Source organism: Myxine glutinosa, chromosome 14, assembly GCF_964187855.1.
Source record: "Myxine glutinosa chromosome 14, kmMyxGlut1.1, whole genome shotgun sequence".
NCBI classification, from domain to species: Eukaryota; Metazoa; Chordata; class Myxini; order Myxiniformes; family Myxinidae; genus Myxine; species Myxine glutinosa.
Genome location: NC_136274.1, coordinates 36,004,111 through 36,025,057, shown reverse-complemented (window position 1 = coordinate 36,025,057; position 20,947 = coordinate 36,004,111). Strand labels below are relative to the sequence as shown.

General features: G+C 43.0%; 1 protein-coding gene across 1 annotated transcript in view; it reads left to right on the top strand.

The window, feature by feature from the left end:
- Positions 1-9,463: 9,463 nt before the first annotated feature.
- Positions 9,464-20,947, top strand: part of LOC137439241 (uncharacterized) — a 119,652-nt gene continuing 108,168 nt past the window's right edge. The window contains exon 1 of the mRNA XM_068134970.2: positions 9,464-9,483. The gene's annotated coding sequence lies outside the window, so the exon portion shown is untranslated. The remainder of the gene's footprint in view (positions 9,484-20,947) is intronic.

The window sequence follows — 20,947 nt, the reverse complement described above, 5'->3', positions numbered from 1 at the left end:
GGGTAAAACCTAGTAGGTTTACTGTATCACATGGTGTAATTGTGGAGCTTTCAAAGGAGATTGGAGAGTTGAGGGGAGTTTTAGAGAGGGATATGGGAAGAAATTGAGTTGTAGAAGCATTGAATTTAACCTGATTACATTTGCCCCACTGGGAAATCTTGTGCAAATCCGAATTTAAAGAGGTGGCTGTGATCAAACGAGATGTAGATCGAGTGAGGGAAGATGGGGCAGATTGGAAAAACATGGAGGAATGCAACGTTGAGTCATCAGTATGTGAGTGCATTTGGTTATTTGGAGCAGAAAGAAGGTCATTGATAAAAAGAAGGAAGAGTGTTGGAGACAGGACAGAACCCTGAGGGACACCGCTGTTGATAGGGAAAGAGGGAGATGTTGAGCCATAGACAATTACAGAGATAGGGCGGTCGGAGAGAAAGCTCGATATGAGAGAGCAGAGTGAAGGAGAAAAGCCAAAAGAGGGAAGCTTGGAAATCAGCCCCTGATGCCAAACTCTATGTCGGTTTGTTACTTGCGAAAATCCAAGATTTTTCAAGTATATTGGTTGGTCTTGTGTGTTATTCTGTCTGTTTGTCTGTCTGTCTGTCTATGTCAGTCACCTACAGGTCACAATTTTCAACCGATCTTCATGAAACTTCACCAAATAGTAGAGTTGGTCATAATCAAGAAGCCTATTGTTTTTGTGGTCAAAAGGTCAATAGGTCAACATAGGCCAAAGGTCACCAACTTTGCAAAATTTCTAAAATGCTCAATTTTCCTCAGATTAACTTGAAATCTGAAGAGGATTTGCATATCTGGTCTCTGAATTCAACCTCCAACTATTTTTGAGGTCCACATAGGCCAAAAGGTCAACATAGGTCAATTTCTAAACTCAATTGTCATCTGATTGACTGGTAATTTTAAGAGGATTTGCATATCTGCTCACTGAATTCAACCACCAATTATTTTTGAGGTCAACATAGGCCAAAAAGTCAACATAGACCAAAAGGTCAACATAGGCCAGATTTCTCAAATCCTCAATTTTCATCCAATTGACTGGAAATTTAAAGAGGATTTTCATATCTGGACACTGAATTCAACCACCAATTATTTTTGAGGTCATCATAGGTCAACAGCTTATTTTAGGGATTTCGCAAGTATCGTGCTATGCACAACATATTTGTTTGTTTGTTTGTCCGCACAAAATAAATATGATTTTCTCTGCAACTGTTGGTCCGATTGACAGGAAATTTTCACCATTGGTGCAACTCCACCTGGAGAATTGTTTAATGTCAATTTTGACGTTACGTGGTACGGGCGCCATCTTGGAAAAAAATTGCACCTCTATATCTCCGAAAGCGCTGCATAGAAAAATTGAGACCTGGCTCATTGTAAAGAACTCTCCATGGGGAATAAAATATGTTCATGATGATGTCATAGATCCCTCCATTATGACGTCATAATTCTCCAAGTACAAAACTTCATCTGATCAAGATGAAATTTCTTGACCATCATCTAGGGATAAATTAGTGGAGGTAAAAAATACTGATGATGTCATCGGACGCGTGGTTCGGCCGCCATATTTGTTTTAACACAAAAGCCTTAAAAACCACTGAAAACACGTCCTGGCGGGGTAGTCAGGTTCACTGTGTATTTTCGTTGGTTTTTCTTGGAGATTTGCAAAACTATACTTTTTTGGAAACTTTATAGTATAACCAATCGGAAAAGTGATGTTTTCATTTGCATGGAAGGTTCCATGGCGGCCATCTTGGATTTTCAAAATGGCCGCGCTAAAAATTGATATTTCTCAATATCTTGGCTTCTAGATGACCTAGGGTCTTGATTTTAACAGCTAAACCTACATTTTCTGGGGCAAGGAATCCAATCGTACCAAGTAAAATAAGCTAAAATAATCATAGAGCCAAATATTATGTTGACGAATGTTTTATTCTGTAGTACAAAGAAGATAACCTGCATGGAGAGTTGTGAATTTCAGGAATAGGTAACCTCAAGCATTAATTTTAGGGCAACCTCTTGGATGCTATGTACCTGGACTTCAGCTTGAATATCATGGCGTAGGAGAACACATCAGATCAAGTATTTATATAGGGACTAATCGATTACAGCGTCTCTGACAATAAACACGTTTACACATCGTCATCACTCTCATCAGACAACATCACATCGTGGGAGTCCTCATCGTTCTGGCACTGGGTGCTGCACTGACAGAGGTCTGTGCATGTTAAGTTCTTTGATCTGCAAGAACATCTGGAAGATGAACAGTCTGCCTTGCATTGACATCTAACCATCTCGATGATGGCCTTGGGGGCTGGGAGGACCTCAGTTGTGGTGGGCTTGACCTGACCATCTGTGTCCTTGTAGAAGCCACTTTTCAGTGGATCCAGGAACTCCTGCTCAGGGGATACTTGCCTGACCCCATACTCTGGCCTGGATGTGGACTCTGAGGATGTGCTTCTTGAGAGCCCCAAGGGTAGGAGGAAGTTTGTCACTTTCTGCCATGTGCTTACAGAAGAGATGCCATCGTAGCTCTGGGATCGTCTCGATGTGAATGCCCTTTGGTGAGTATGCAGCACATACAAATGTAGATAATGTAGAGAGCATATCTTCAGTCACCTCAGTGGCATCTTCTAGCATCTGCAGAGCCTTGATGACATCTTGATGACATTTGATGTAGACTTGCAGCCATGTTGCATGTTCAGCAGTCACTGAGATCTTTGACTGTCACTAAGGTGGCTGGTTTCTTGGTGAGCTTCTGCACAACCACCATCCCGTCCACCACTGCAATTTTCCGACATGCATGAGGAGGTTCACTGGATGTGAAGTCCATGGTTTCTACATCTGCTGCATCTGGGTGCAGAGCACTTGCAGCTTGCATGGCTGCTGATCATCATGGGGGGGTTCTGCTTGTGGCAACTTCCCCAGGAGGTGGATTAACTTTGATTTGTCAGTACATGGCAGCATTGCCCCATTTGGAGCGAAGAGTGCTCTCGGTGTCAAAGTGAACTCATAGTTCCCAATTGCATGTTTCTGGTCGATGTCTCGGTTTGACCTGGCCAGGACCATCAGCCGTCCATAGAGATCCTTGGTCTCTTTCAGATCTACAGTCTTGTCTCGAAGTTTCACAGTGGCTTTCCTGTTCCCCGACATGAACATTTTGTTGTTGTGTTTTTTCACTGGTGCCCAGAGGCTGGTGTCCCCATTGATTCTCTCTGACACATAGTCTTCATAGAGCTGCTGACCAGTGACATCAATGTTCAAGATTGATGGAACATACTCCTGTGGGATGTAGGCATGTGTGATCAGATTGTGCAACTGGTCACCTTCTGTGGCAAATGGATTGCCATGACTGAGTATGGCAGCCTTGATTTTGTCGATTGCATCATGGTCCTTCTTGACTGCACTTGGTTCCAGGTCATGATGCTCTGTGACCTTCCCAGCTTCCACATGAAACTGACCCTTGAATTCTCTCGACAGGCATGATAGTTCTGGTGTGGCCATGAAGAATCTCTGTCTAGCATTGGCATTGTTAGAGATGCCAATCAGTCCAGAGCGAACCTTCATCAGTTTGTTGATATGTTCGCATGCGTGGTCTGCACCAATCGATACAAAGGGAATCTCGTTCTTGGTGACTGATATGTTGCCTGCTGCAAGTTCCCTCCAGGTGTCTGGGTGGTTGGTTCTCAGGTCATACATGTCTGCGATGTAGCGGGGCCAGAGCCGCTTGTACTTGATGCGGTCGAAGGCAAAGAATAGCTTGCTCAGTGCTTCTCCAGCTTCGAGATGCAGCACCAGATCACCATTCCGAGATGCTGCCACGAAGAACAGGATCGTCTCGACTCGGCGTAGGTAGTTCATCATGGATTTGAACATGGCGTTCTTGGATCTCTGTTCCTCCCAGTCCTGGAATGTCTTCACCACATCAGCAGTGGCAAAGGCCTGAAGGAGGTTGCAGTTGGCTTGTTTCACTGATTCGGCCTTCATGGATTTGTTCCCCTCACGGCAGGCAGTTTCTACTTCTTCTGTGGCAACCAAACAAACGTCTTTCAGTTGTGGATTGTCTCTGAAGAACTCCTCCAGTGCCATCTCATACAGTGCTACATATGAATAGATGTGAGCACGGAGAGCGCGCTTGTAATGCGTGCATTTCAGGATTTGCCTGGTCGTGGCAGAACCATAGACATCACCCTCCATCCAGGCGTCATCGATACCTGAGTTCTCCATGGAGGTTCCGATAGCCCTCAGAGCAGCCATCACGACATGCAGTTCACCCAGTCTGGGAACAACTGTGCGTTTCAAGTCAGGTCTGGCATCTAGTAGCTGCACCACTTTCTCGTACAGAGCCATGTCAAATGAAATGACAGTAGGATGATCTTCACCAACTGCCAGTCTTCTCAGCTGACTTGCTTGCATGATCACAGTCAGTAGTGTTGACCACTCATGTGCCACCTCTGGGAGTAGTGGTAAGGCTCCAACCTGAGTTGCCGACTGGCCTACAGACAGCAGCGAGTTGTAGCCTGCCCAGCCAGGAATCTTGCTCGAATGTCCTCCGTCTACACTACACTCACTAGGTGGCACTGCAATCACATTACTGCACATCTTATGATTAGTGTGGAGTTTATAATAGGACCAGGCATCATAATAGTGATGTAACAAGTGTAATGGTCTAATGGACAGTGGAAACACGATACATGTATATCAAACTATGGAAAAAATAGTAGGACAAAAGGCATAACTGACCGTAACTGGTCTAGGGATGGGTATATTCCATTTTACTTGGTACGATTGGATTCCTTGCCCCTGAAAATGTAGGTTTAGCTGTTAAAATCAAGACCCTAGGTATTCTAGAAGCCGAGCTATTGAGAAATATCAATTTTTAGCGCGGCCATTTTGAAAATCTAAGATGGCCGCCATGGAACCTTCCGTGCAAATGAAAACATCACTTTTCCGATTAGTTATACAATAAACTTTCCAGAAATGTATAGTTTTGCAAATCTCCAAAGAAAACCAACGAACTTAACAATCTGAACATAGTGAACCTGACTAGGGTCTGCAATCTCTGATTGCTAATTCTAGTTTTTTTTGCAAATCCCACTTGAATTTCCAAGAGACCAAGGTTTATAATTATAGGGACCACCAAGTGATGATAAATGGTGATTAATGCTGGATGATGATCTTGACAATAATACTTTGAGAAATGTTCGTTCCCAACCATCAAACAGCATCAATGTATTGCATTCCATTTCATTCATTTTAAACGGTGAAGCCGCTTCAATATCTGGCTATAGTGGGGCAACTTAGCATAACAATTGTGCATTTTGTGATACAAGCACCAAATTTGGTACACTAGTAGACTATCATATTATGAAAAGATCTGGATATTGGGCCATCTCAGATTCAGAGATTTGATTTTTGCAAGATTTCGATTCGATTGGGATCGAAGAGAACACCTTCTTCGTCTTCTGTACAGTGAAGTTGCCAGCCCTGAATTCTCTGGCTACATCTGGGTGCTTCATTGGGAGTGCAACCATGTCCCTCAGGTGAACAGGGACCCACCTGGCATAGTGTGTGTGGTCTAAGGCATGGAACCATGGGACCAGTTCCGTCAGGGCATCAAGGTACATCGTGAATGAAGCCTGCCGCAGAGAACGCACGTCGACCAGTACCAACATCTCTAGTTCCAGCACAGTTGCCCAGTACTGAAAGTTGGGAATGTCTTCTCCTCTCTGGTGACACCAGCCTTCGAACTCAGGCAGGTCTTCTGCATCATCAGCATATGTCATACAGTGGCGTTCATACGCACGGTGTTGCAGGATGTGCGGTGCCGCTGCAGTGATTTGATGAGCTCTTCTTGTGCGGGTGACGTGGGCAGCTCGCAGGAAGGAGTCGGCCGTCCCTGGCGTTGCAATCTCAGCTTGCAAATCTGCAAAATCTGCAAATCTTGCAAAAATCAAATCTCTGAATCTGAGATGGCCCAATATCCAGATCTTTTCATAATATGATAGTCTACTAGTGTGCCAAATTTGGTGCTTTCCTCACAAAATGCACAATTGTTGTGCTATATTTAGCTTAGCTGCCGGACTACTATGTCCACCCGTCTGCAAAAAATGAAGAACCTTTATAACCCACCGTGTTTAATTCTAGAAGGTTGTAAAGGGTGACTCTAAAGGGTTCAGAATGGTTCTAAAGGGTAATTCTAAAGGGTTGTAAAGGGTCATTCTAACGGGCTCTAAAGGGTAATTCTAAAGGGTTCTAAAGGGTAATTCTAAAGGGTTCTAAAGGGTAATTCTAAAGGGGTTCTAAAGGGTAATTTTCAGGGGTTCTAAAGGGTGATTCTAATGGATTATAAAGGGTTATAAGGGCTAATTATAAAGCGTTTCATTCCTTTCTAGACTTTCCCCATTTTATATTTTTTTAAATGCCAAACTGAACCACTTCCATCGGACACGGGTGCAATTTTTTTATTATTATGGTTTGAATTTGGAACAGTAACTTGTGGACGCCCTGTATACGAATGAAAACAATCCGAATCGTATCCTAATGTCAAAAATCATTTTTAAAATCATAAATATCACAGTATGAAGTCAAAGACTGAATTGTAAAGAAAATAGGCCCACCAATTTATTTGGGGTGACGACAAATGGTAGCGAGAGGAAGTGGCGAAGCGTACGGGTGAGGATTGTGGGAATTGGTCAGTTGGGTAAAGCTCTTTGTACCAAGCTTGGTGAAAATCCCATGACCAGTTCACAAGTTAGCTCGGTAACAGAATTTTTACCTGATGGGATGTCTGACATTTGACCTCTTGACCCCAAAATCTTACCAGTTGATCTTTACATCATTATACACACCTGTACCAAGTTTGAATTAGACCCCTTCAGCCGTTCTCAAGTTATAAACCTATAACAGACTTTGACCTTTGACCTCTTGACCCCAAAAGAAAATCATTCCATCTTTGCATCATGATACATACTTGTACCAACTTTGGTCAGGATCTTTGACTTCTTGACCCCAAAATCTAATCAGTTAATCTTTACCTCATTATACTTACCTGCACCAAGTTTGACGAAGATCCCTTCAGCTGTTCTCAAGTTATTGCGGAAATGAAAACCTATCACGGACGGACTGACAACCTGAAAACATTTTACCTCCGACTTCGTCGGCGGAGGCATAAAAATAGGACAGCGGGCGGGTCCTGAAGCTCACATGGATCAGGAGCAACAGTCACTCAAACCCCCTACAGACCAGACCCCCTCAGATCCTGATATTCTTATGCCGTGAACAGACTTTGGTACATCATGGGTGGTCAAGGTTGTTATAAAGTTTCATTTAAATTGTGTGTGTAGTTTCGGAGAAGACAGTAAATTCCTATTTTTGGGGAGGAGTGGGGGGGGGGGGGGGGGGGGCGGTGTCAAACCTGATTCACTGACTCACTGCCTGACTTACCTACAGACACCATTCGATCGCATAAGCTCACCGGAATAACGTCCAGTTGAGCTAAAAATCAAAGACCACTTAGACATGAGAGATGCACAGTTCCTTGCAGTGGCAAATGGAACCCTAATCACCCATGCCACTGCATGTACAACCACCACAGGCCCCTAGACACATTAAAACTACACCACAAAGACATTACAGTGACATCTTTTGTAAAATCCCACACCAAACGATGGAAACTACAAACAAAAACTACAAAACTACAAACGATGGAAACTACAGAGTGGCCACAAAGTCCCTTTGCATAATGGTGTGTCCTCTGTTCCTTATTACTTGCAAAATCGAAGTCTTTTCAAGTATATTGGTCGGTTGCGTTTGTGGTTCTATCTGTCTGTCTGTTTGTCTGTTTGTCTGTCACCGGCCCACTGGTCACAATTCGAATCCGATCGTCACCAAACTTCACCAAGTTGTATAGGTCGTCACAATTGAGAAGCCTATTGTTTTTGGGGTCAAAAGGTCAAAAGGTCAACATAGGCCAAACGTCACCAACTTTTCCGAATTTTTAAAATCCTCAATTTTCATCCGATTGACTTGAAATTTGAAGAGGACTTGCATATCTGGTCACTGAATTTAACCACCAAGTATATTTGAGGTCAACATAGGCCAAGAGGTCAACATAGGCCAAATTTATAAAATCCTCAATTTTCATCCGATTGACTTGAAATTTGAAGAGGACTTGCATATCTGGTCACTGAATTCAACTACCAAGTATATTTGAGGTGAACATAGGCCAAAAGGTCAACATAGGCCAAATTTCTAAAATCCTCAATTTTCATCCGATTGACTTGAAATTTGAAGAGGACTTGCATATCTGGTCACTGAATTCAACTACCAAGTATATTTGAGGTGAACATAGGCCAAAAGGTCAACATAGGCCGAATTTCTAAAATCACCAAATTTCATTTGATTGACTTGAAATTCTAAGAGGATTTACATATACTAGGGCATGCCCGTACTATATATATATCTAAAATTATATCCCCCCCCCCTCTATTTACATGAAATGGTTTGGTCCAAAGCGAACGGCTTGCGAGTACGGTGACAATCCCCCCCCTCTATTTACATGAAATGGTTTGGTCCAAAGCGAACGGCTTGCGAGTACGGTGACAATCCCCCCCCTCTATTTACATGAAATGGTTTGGTCCAAAGCGAACGGCTTGCGGAGTTTGGTAAAGAAATCGCCATAACGTGCACAAACGCGCAGGAAAGCGAAAGAATCGCAAATTAGTTTTAATTAGTTTTAAAACATAGTTTAACGCCAACATAGTTTGCCAACGTGAAATAAATGAATACGCTCTCAAATGTGCCGTCCGAGGCAGAGTCTGTTCGCCACGTTCGGCACACGTGATAGCTCGCTGCTCTCTGATTGGTTGAATCGTTTTTTGGACATAGCTCGCTAACTACTTGTCCGATTAATATGAAACCTTGAAAAGGCACATCCTCGGGTCCCCAGCAATATACCTGGCAAGTTTAAAGTATATCGGACCCGTGGTTGTCGAGAAACAGCGGTCACAGACATACATACATACATACATACATACATACATACACACAGAGATTACTGGAATTATAGATAGATGGTCACTGAATTCAACCACCAACTATTTTTGAGGTCAACAAAGGCCAACTTTTTTAAATCCTCAATTTTCATCTGATTGACTTGAAAATTGAACAGCATTTGCACATTGAGTCACTAAATAGGGAAACTAAATATTTTTGAGGTCAAAAGGTCAAAGGTCAACTCAAGGTCAACCTTACAAAATCATCACTTTTTCATCTGAAAAATCGTCACTTTTCTTCCTGTTGACCCGAGCTTTGATCAAGATTGTCAACTTTAATCTTGATGAAATGGACAATTTGCTGTATCAATGGATTTTTGGGGGTGGGGGGCGGATTTTGCAAGTATCGTGCTCCGCATGACGTCTTCTTGTTTGTTTTATTTGTTTTCCAGGTATGGCTTCAGCATGACGGACACCAGTGAGTACACGATAAAACAGAGACTGATTACTTGTGTTTCGGTTAAACTGTCGGTTAAAGCACGATACCATCTATTTATCACGTAAGCAATAATGGCAGGATTTCCCTCTTCCCCTCTGCACTGTATTCTCCATATGTGTGTGTTGTCTGACTGATGAACATGCTGCGCATGCTGTGACAACTCGAATTACCCAGGTGTGTGTGTGTGTGTGTGTGTGTGTGTGTGTGTGTGTGTGTGTGTGCGTGCGTGTGTTTGTGTGTGTGTGTGTGTGTGTGTGTGTGTGTGTGTGTGTGTGTGTGTGTGTGTGTGTGTGTGTGTGCACATGTTCTGATTCACCGGCCATGCCATCTGGTCCACGGGGCTTTTTCAATTGGCATCAAGTGACCATTCCTCCAGAATGGTTTTGCACTTAGACTTACTCCCACCCCAGCACCCTACACCCCTTACAGTCCCACCCCTTCCAAACCTCACCCCCAAACTCATGTTCACCTGGGCGACCAGGTATCTCCCCCATTTCACTTTCTACCCCCACAGCCCCTCCCCCTCCCTTCACCAACCCCCTGCAGATTCCCCCCTCCCCGATCCCACCCACTCCTCGACAACTCCCCTCCCCCACTCCCTCACACCTTCAACCCCTCCCCCCCACCTCCCACATACTCAGAATTCCCCGGGCGTATAATGGCTATCTCATCTAGTTATATCAAAACGGGCAAGCATGGGATAAATCGAGATAAATATTTCTATCAGCGAGGCCTCAAAATTCTACGATTCTCTGAAATTCCACAACATCATCAAGGTGTATAATCCCTTAAATCTTCACATTTCCCCCAAACTTATTTTAGCGCAAGTGTAACAGCCTCAGGTGCATCCGTTAGTACAATCATGTGTAACATAGATAAACCACGCAGGAAGCGAGTCATCTTGCCTGCACCTCCATGCTGCGTGTAATCAATATTGTTCAGTTTGTCTGCAGAATGCACAGAACGATGTGGTTTCATTTTTAAACACCCGTTTTTCACCAGATTCGTTTTAATTTTGCATGGAGCACCTCAAGGGACCTCTAAACTGTAAAAACAAGTCGAGTCGAACCCGCGAATAAGCAGTCCCCAAAGAGGACAGCCAAATTGTTGACAAATTTCACATTTCAACGCAGCTCAAAAAACAACAACCACAAATATTTACCTTTAAGTAGTTTTCTATAAAAGTGAAAATCAAGCAGGAAATCAGCGAAATGTGCGAAGCTGCAGTTCAACATGGTAACATTCCAAACACGATGTTTGATTTGACGTTGTTTTATTAGTCCCCTACGGGTGTACACCGGAGGGGAGTATGGGTTTGCACTCCGTCCCTCCGTCTGTCAGTCCGTCAGTCCGTCACGCAAAGAACAGTTTTCCGGACGTTTTTTCTAAACTCTTAATGCTAATGATTTCAAACTTGGCACATGGTTTCCTCATGATACGTTACAGATCAAGTTCGAACTTCACGACGTTTCGATCATTTTTAACAAAGTTATGGCACTTTGAACTTTGGGAATTCTGATAATTCTGATGATCCTTAACTCAGTGCCATTTTAAGTTTTAATTTCCTTTAAAAACGATTTTCTCTGCAATAATTGGACTGATTGAGATCAAATTTTCACCGTAGGGGGAATCGCTCTGTATAATATTTTAATCGTAATTATAACGTCACAGGTCACGTGGTTCGGCCGCCATATTGTTTTTCGTGAAAACACAAAAACCCCTTTTTCTCTGCAACGGCTGAACAGATCGAGGCCAAACTGCAGGCGGAATCGCATACCCATGACGAACAAAAAAGTCAGCGAGCATGACGTCATGCGTCACATGGTTTCAGAGTTATGACGTTTTTAAGCATGAACCTTTAAAACCAAGCTCCTCCCTAATTTTTGATCCAATGGAGGGGAAACTTCACAGATCTGTTCAGCATGTCAGTCTACTAAAATGTCCTTTTGGAATTTGCGATAGCTCACGTGGTTTGGCAGATATCGTTAATTAAACGAAAATATTTAAAAAATGGATATCTCTTGAATCGCTGGTACCTCAGACCGTGAGTTGGTAATTATATAATTCACACAGTGCAATTCGTGCAGGCTGCTCCACGGAGCGACCTTGCAGGCTTATCAACGAGGTGAGGCGTGACACACAGGTGTCTCAGCATACCTCAGATCAAGTTTGAAAACCAGCATCAACCGTGCATAAATTTGCATATTCGAGCATTTTTGACAAAGTCATGGCACTTTGAACTTTGGTAGGGAACATGTATTGCAGCGCAATACTCATAATGCTTGTTTTAAATAAGTATATTTTTATAGGTATATTAATTAATATATCTTAAATTAATATAATGAAAGTAGATCGTACAAAAATGTGAATCAATGTGATCACTTGCAACAACAAATTGCGTATAACCACCTTTAGAGGCCATTTTTCCCCGCAAAGCGGGGGTTGGCCTTTTTGTCAATGTTTTACGGCCGGATGCCCTTCCTGACGCCAACCCTTTTTGCCGCCTTTAACGACAAACAGGGAATTACCAGTGAACTGGTACTCAATTAGCCGACCTCGGAAGGACGAACAGGCTGAGTCAACCCCCCTGGTGTTAATTCAGCGATTAGACCGGGATTCGAACCCAGGATCCTAGGTTATCCTAAGCCGGCACCCTAGCCGCTAGCCCAACACCAGGGTATTGCGTATGTTGCGTATGTTGCGTAACAAATTGCGTATGTCAAAACAAAAAGGGAGCGCTGTCTCCTGTATCGCCATTGCTTGCAAGAAGCCTCAAGAGCACTCACCTTGCAGAAATTAAATAAAGGCACAAACACTGCCGTTTATAAGCATTGCGATGTATACAGGAAGACAGCGATTCATAGGTATGAAGATCAACGATATTAGCATTCATAGATACTAGGGCATGCCCGTACGTGGGTGCAATGCCCGTACGTGGGTACGTGGGTACGTGGGTGCGAGTACGGTGACAATCCCCCCCCTCTATTTACATGAAATGGTTTGGTTCATGAAATGTTTTGGTCCATTCGCAACGCCAAAGCGAACGGCGAACGCTTTACATGAAATGGTTTGGTCCATGAAATGTTTTGGTCCATTCGCAACGCCAAAGCGAACGGCGAACGGCTTGCGAGTACAGTGACAATCCCCCCCCTCTATTTACATGAAATGGTTTTAATTAGTTTTAAAACATAGTTTAACGCCAACATAGCGGCAACATAGTTTGCCAACGTGAAATAAATGAATACGCTCTCAAATGTGCCGTCCGAGGCAGAGTGTGTTCGCCACGTTCGGCACACGCGATAACTCGCTGCTCTCTGATTGGTTGAATCGTTTTTTGGACATAGCTCGGTAAGTACTTGTCCGATTAATATGAAACCTTGAAAAGGCACATCCTCGGGTCCCCAGCAATATACCTGGCAAGTTTAAAGTATATCGGACCCGTGGTTGTCGAGAAACAGCGGTCACAGACAAACATACAAACACACATACACACATACACACATACACACATACACACATACAGAGATTAATGGAATTATAGATAGATGAAGCTTTATTGCACAGAGACCGACCTGTTCTGAGGCAAGGTATACTTGAGTTGAGCAGACAAAATGGCGGAATTAATACCCCAAGCACAGCGACCTGAATGCTGACCAAAGGTAAACCTGTTAAATTGATACCCCAAGCACAGCTACCTGAATGCTGTCTGACCAAAGGTAAACCTGTTAAATTGATACCCCACACACAGCTAATTGAATGCTGACCAAAGGTAAACCTGTTAAATTGATACCCCAAACACAGCGACCTGAATGCTGACCAAAGGTAAACCTGTTAAATTGATACCTCAAGCACAGCTACCTGAATGCTGACCAAAGGTAAACCTGTTAAATTGATACCCCAAACACAGCGACCTGAATGCTGACCAAAGGTAAACCTGTTAAATTGATACCCCAAACACAGCTAATTGAATGCTGTCTGACCAAAGGTAAACCTGTTAAATTGATACCCCAAACACAGCTAATTGAATGCTGTCTGACCAAAGGTAAACCTGTTAAATTGATACCCCAAGCACAGCGACCTGAATGCTGACCAAAGGTAAACCTGTTAAATTGATACCCCAAACACAGTGACCTGAATGCTGACCAAAGGTAAACCTGTTAAATTGATACCCCAAGCACAGCGACCTGAATGCTGACCAAAGGTAAACATGTTAAATTGATACCCCAAACACAGCTACCTGAATGCTGACCAAAGGTAAACCTGTTAAATTGATACCCCAAACACAGCTACCTGAATGCTGACCAAAGGTAAACATGTTAAATTAATACCCCAAACACAGCTACCTGAATGCTGACCAAAGGTAAACATGTTAAATTGATACCCCAAGCACAGCGACCTGAATGCTGACCAAAGGTAAACCTGTTAAATTGATACCCCAAGCACAGCTACCTGAATGCTGACCAAAGGTAAACATGTTAAATTGATACTCCAAGCACAGCTACCTGAATGCTGACCAAAGGTAAACATGTTAAATTGATACCCCAAGCACAGTTACCTGAATGCTGACCAAAGGTAAACCTGTTACATTGATACCCCAAATACAGCGACCTGAATGCTGATCAAAGGTAAACATGTTACATTGATACCCCAAGCACAGCGACCTGAATGCTGACCAAAGGTAAATCTGTTAAATTGATACCCCAAGCTCAGCGACCTGAATTCTGACCAAAGGTAAACCTGTTAAATTGATACCCCAAACACAGCTACCTGAATGCAAGGTGACCAAAGATAAACCTGTTAAATTGATACCCCAAGCACAGTGACCTGAATGCTGATCAAAGGTAAACATGTTACATTGATACCCCAAGCACAGCTACCTGAATGCTGACCAAAGGTAAATCTGTTAAATTGATACCCCAAGCTCAGCGACCTGAATTCTGACCAAAGGTAAACCTGTTAAATTGATACCCCAAACACAGCTACCTGAATGCTGACCAAAGGTAAACCTGTTCAATTGATACCCCAAGCACAGCGACCTGAATGCTGACCAAAGGTAAACCTGTTAAATTGATACCCCAAACACAGCTACCTGAATGCTCACCAAAGGTAAACCTGTTAAATTGATACCCCAAACACAGCGACCTGAATGCTGACCAAAGGTAAACCTGTTAAATTGATACCCCAAACACAGCTACCTGAATGCTGACCAGAGGTAAACCTGTTAAATTGATACCCCAAGCACAGCGACCTGAATGCTGACCAAAGGTAAACCTGTTAAATTGATACCCCAAACACAGCTACCTGAATGCTGACCAAAGGTAAACCTGTTAAATTGATACCCCAAGCACAGCGACCTGAATGCTGACCAAAGGTAAACCTGTTAAATTGATACCCCAAACACAGTGACCTGAATGCTGACCAAAGGTAAACCTGTTAAATTGATACCCCAAGCACAGCGACCTGAATGCTGACCAAAGGTAAACCTGTTAAATTGATACCCCAAACACAGTGACCTGAATGCTGACCAAAGGTAAACCTGTTAAATTGATACCCCAAACACAGCGACCTGAATGCTGACCAAAGGTAAACCTGTTAAATTGATACCCCAAACACAGTGACCTGAATGCTGACCAAAGGTAAACCTGTTAAATTGATACCCCAAGCACAGCGACCTGAATGCTGACCAAAGGTAAACCTGTTAAATTGATACCCCAAGCACAGCGACCTGAATGCTGATCAAAGGTAAACATGTTACATTGATACCCCAAGCACAGCTACCTGAATGCTGACCAAAGGTAAATCTGTTAAATTGATACCCCAAGCTCAGCGACCTGAATTCTGACCAAAGGTAAACCTGTTAAATTGATACCCCAAACACAGCTACCTGAATGCTGACCAAAGGTAAACCTGTTCAATTGATACCCCAAGCACAGCGACCTGAATGCTGACCAAAGGTAAACCTGTTAAATTGATACCCCAAACACAGCTACCTGAATGCTCACCAAAGGTAAACCTGTTAAATTGATACCCCAAACACAGCGACCTGAATGCTGACCAAAGGTAAACCTGTTAAATTGATACCCCAAGCACAGCGACCTGAATGCTGACCAAAGGTAAACCTGTTAAATTGATACCCCAAACACAGCTACCTGAATGCTGACCAAAGGTAAACCTGTTAAATTGATACCCCAAGCACAGCGACCTGAATGCTGACCAAAGGTAAACCTGTTAAATTGATACCCCAAACACAGTGACCTGAATGCTGACCAAAGGTAAACCTGTTAAATTGATACCCCAAACACAGCGACCTGAATGCTGACCAAAGGTAAACCTGTTAAATTGATACCCCAAACACAGCTACCTGAATGCTGACCAAAGGTAAACCTGTTAAATTGATACCCCAAGCACAGCGACCTGAATGCTGACCAAAGGTAAACCTGTTAAATTGATACCCCAAACACAGTGACCTGAATGCTGACCAAAGGTAAACCTGTTAAATTGATACCCCAAGCACAGCGACCTGAATGCTGACCAAAGGTAAACCTGTTAAATTGATACCCCAAACACAGTGACCTGAATGCTGACCAAAGGTAAACCTGTTAAATTGATACCTCAAGCACAGCGACCTGAATGCTGACCAAAGGTAAACATGTTAAATTGATACCCCAAGCACAGCGACCTGAATGCTGACGAAAGGTAAACCTGTTAAATTGATACCCCAAACACAGTGACCTGAATGCTGACCAAAGGTAAACCTGTTAAATTGATACCTCAAGCACAGCGACCTGAATGCTGACCAAAGGTAAACCTGTTAAATTGATACCCCAAACACAGTGACGTGAATGCTGACCAAAGGTAAACCTGTTAAATTGATACCCCAAACACAGCTACCTGAATGCTGACCAAAGGTAAACATGTTAAATTGATACCCCAAGTACAGCTACCTGAATGCTGACCAAAGGTAAGCCTGTTAAATGGATACCCCAAACACAGCTACCTGAATGCTCACCAAAGGTAAACCTGCTAAATTGATACCCCAAACACAGTGACCTGAATGCTGACCAAAGGTAAACATGTTAAATTGATACCTCAAGCACAGCTACCTGAATGCTGACCAAAGGTAAACCTGTTAAATTGATACCCCAAACACAGCTACCTGAATGCTGACCAAAGGTAAACCTGTTAAATTGATACCTCAAGCACAGCGACCTGAATGCTGACCAAAGGTAAACCTGTTAAATTGATACCCCAAGCACAGCGACCTGAATGCTGACCAAAGGTAAACCTGTTAAATTTATACCCCAAGCACAGCTACCTGAATGCAAGGTGACCAAAGGTAAACCTGTTAAATTGATACCCCAAGCACAGCTACCTGAATGCAAGGTGACCACAGGTAAACATGTTAAATTGATACCCCAAACACAGCTACCTGAATGCTGACCAAAGGTAAACCTGTTAAATTGATACCCCAAGCACAGCGACCTGAATGCTGACCAAAGGTAAACCTGTTAAATTTATACCCCAAGCACAGCGACCTGAATGCTGACCAAAGGTAAACCTGTTAAATTGATACCCCAAACACAGTGACCTGAATGCTGACCAAAGGTAAACCTGTTAAATTGATACCCCAAGCACAGCGACCTGAATGCTGACCAAAGGTAAACGTGTTAAATTGATACCCCAAACACAGTGACCTGAATGCTGACCAAAGGTAAACCTGTTAAATTGATACCTCAAGCACAGCGACCTGAATGCTGACCAAAGGTAAACATGTTAAATTGATACCCCAAGCACAGCGACCTGAATGCTGACGAAAGGTAAACCTGTTAAATTGATACCCCAAACACAGTGACCTGAATGCTGACCAAAGGTAAACCTATTAAATTGATACCTCAAGCACAGCGACCTGAATGCTGACCAAAGGTAAACCTGTTAAATTGATACCCCAAACACAGTGACGTGAATGCTGACCAAAGGTAAACCTGTTAAATTGATACCCCAAACACAGCTACCTGAATGCTGACCAAAGGTAAACATGTTAAATTGATACCCCAAGTACAGCTACCTGAATGCTGACCAAAGGTAAGCCTGTTAAATTGATACCCCAAACACAGCTACCTGAATGCTCACCAAAGGTAAACCTGTTAAATTGATACCCCAAACACAGTGACCTGAATGCTGACCAAAGGTAAATATGTTAAATTGATACCTCAAGCACAGCTACCTGAATGCTGACCAAAGGTAAACCTGTTAAATTGATACCCCAAACACAGCTACCTGAATGCTGACCAAAGGTAAACCTGTTAAATTGATACCTCAAGCACAGCGACCTGAATGCTGACCAAAGGTAAACCTGTTAAATTGATACCCCAAGCACAGCGACCTGAATGCTGACCAAAGGTAAACCTGTTAAATTTATACCCCAAGCACAGCTACCTGAATGCAAGGTGACCAAAGGTAAACCTGTTAAATTGATACCCCAAGCACAGCTACCTGAATGCAAGGTGACCACAGGTAAACATGTTAAATTGAAACCCCAAACACAGCTACCTGAATGCTGACCAAAGGTAAACCTGTTAAATTGATACCCCAAGCACAGCGACCTGAATGCTGACCAAAGGTAAACCTGTTAAATTGATACCCCAAACACAGCTACCTGAATGCTGACCAAAGGTAAACCTGTTAAATTGATACCTCAAGCACAGCTACCTGAATGCTGACCAAAGGTAAACATGTTAAATTGATACCCCAAACACAGCGACCTGAATGCAAGGTGACCAAAGGTAAACCTGTTAAATTGATACTCCAAGCACAGTGACCTGAATGCTGACCAAAGGTAAACCTGTTAAATTGATACCTCAAGCACAGCTACCTGAATGCTGACCAAAGGTAAACCTGTTAAATTGATACCCCAAACACAGCTACCTGAATGCAAGGTGACCAAAGGTAAACCTGTTAAATTGATACCCCAAGCACAGTGACCTGAATGCTGACCAAAGGTAAACCTGTTAAATTGATACCTCAAGCACAGCTACCTGAATGCTGACCAAAGGTAAACGTGTTAAATTGATACCTCAAGCACAGCTACCTGAATGTAAGCTGACCAAAGGTAAACCTGTTAAATTGATACCCCAAGCACAGCTACCTGAATGCAAGGGGACCAAAGGTAAACCTGTTAAATTGATAACCCAAACACAGCGACCTGAATGCTGACCAAAGGTAAACCTGTTAAATTGATACCCCAAACACAGCTACCTGAATGCTGACCAAAGGTAAACCTGTTAAATTGATACCCCAAACACAGCTACCTGAATGCTGACCAAAGGTAAACCTGTTAAATTGATACCTCAAGCACAGCGACCTGAATGCTGACCAAAGGTAAACCTGTTAAATTGATACCCCAAGCACAGCGACCTGAATGCTGACCAAAGGTAAACCTGTTAAATTTATACCCCAAGCACAGCTACCTGAATGCAAGGTGACCAAAGGTAAACCTGTTAAATTGATACCCCAAGCACAGCTACCTGAATGCAAGGTGACCACAGGTAAACATGTTAAATTGATACCCCAAACACAGCTACCTGAATGCTGACCAAAGGTAAACCTGTTAAATTGATACCCCAAGCACAGCGACCTGAATGCTGACCAAAGGTAAACCTGTTAAATTTATACCCCAAGCACAGCGACCTGAATGCTGACCAAAGGTAAACCTGTTAAATTGATACCCCAAACACAGTGACCTGAATGCTGACCAAAGGTAAACCTGTTAAATTGATACCCCAAGCACAGCGACCTGAATGCTGACCAAAGGTAAACCTGTTAAATTGATACCCCAAACACAGTGACCTGAATGCTGACCAAAGGTAAACCTGTTAAATTGATACCTCAAGCACAGCGACCTGAATGCTGACCAAAGGTAAACATGTTAAATTGATACCCCAAGCACAGCGACCTGAATGCTGACGAAAGGTAAACCTGTTAAATTGATACCCCAAACACAGTGACCTGAATGCTGACCAAAGGTAAACCTGTTAAATTGATACCTCAAGCACAGCGACCTGAATGCTGACCAAAGGTAAACCTGTTAAATTGATACCCCAAACACAGTGACGTGAATGCTGACCAAAGGTAAACCTGTTAAATTGATACCCCAAACACAGCTACCTGAATGCTGACCAAAGGTAAACATGTTAAATTGATACCCCAAGTACAGCTACCTGAATGCTGACCAAAGGTAAGCCTGTTAAATTGATACCCCAAACACAGCTACCTGAATGCTCACCAAAGGTAAACCTGTTAAATTGATACCCCAAACACAGTGACCTGAATGCTGACCAAAGGTAAATATGTTAAATTGATACCTCAAGCACAGCTACCTGAATGCTGACCAAAGGTAAACCTGTTAAATTGATACCCCAAACACAGCTACCTGAATGCTGACCAAAGGTAAACCTGTTAAATTGATACCTCAAGCACAGCGACCTGAATGCTGACCAAAGGTAAACCTGTTAAATTGATACCCCAAGCACAGCGACCTGAATGCTGACCAAAGGTAAACCTGTTAAATTTATACCCCAAGCACAGCTACCTGAATGCAAGGTGACCAAAGGTAAACCTGTTAAATTGATACCCCAAGCACAGCTACCTGAATGCAAGGTGACCACAGGTAAACATGTTAAATTGAAACCCCAAACACAGCTACCTGAATGCTGACCAAAGGTAAACCTGTTAAATTGATACCCCAAGCACAGCGACCTGAATGCTGACCAAAGGTAAACCTGTTAAATTTATACCCCAAGCACAGCGACCTGAATGCTGACCAAAGGTAAACCTGTTAAATTGATACCCCAAACACAGCTACCTGAATGCTGACCAAAGGTAAACCTGTTAAATTGATACCTCAAGCACAGCTACCTGAATGCTGACCAAAGGTAAACATGTTAAATTGATACCCCAAACACAGCGACCTGAATGCAAGGTGACCAAAGGTAAACCTGTTAAATTGATACTCCAAGCACAGTGACCTGAATGCTGACCAAAGGTAAACCTGTTAAATTGATACCTCAAGCACAGCTACCTGAATGCTGACCAAAGGTAAACCTGTTAAATTGATACCCCAAACACAGCTACCTGAATGCAAGGTGACCAAAGGTAAACCTGTTAAATTGATACCCCAAGCACAGTGACCTGAATGCTGACCAAAGGTAAACCTGTTAAATTGATACCTCAAGCACAGCTACCTGAATGCTGACCAAAGGTAAACGTGTTAAATTGATACCTCAAGCACAGCTACCTGAATGTAAGCTGACCAAAGGTAAACCTGTTAAATTGATACCCCAAGCACAGCTACCTGAATGCAAGGGGACCAAAGGTAAACCTGTTAAATTGATAACCCAAACACAGCGACCTGAATGCTGACCAAAGGTAAACCTGTTAAATTGAT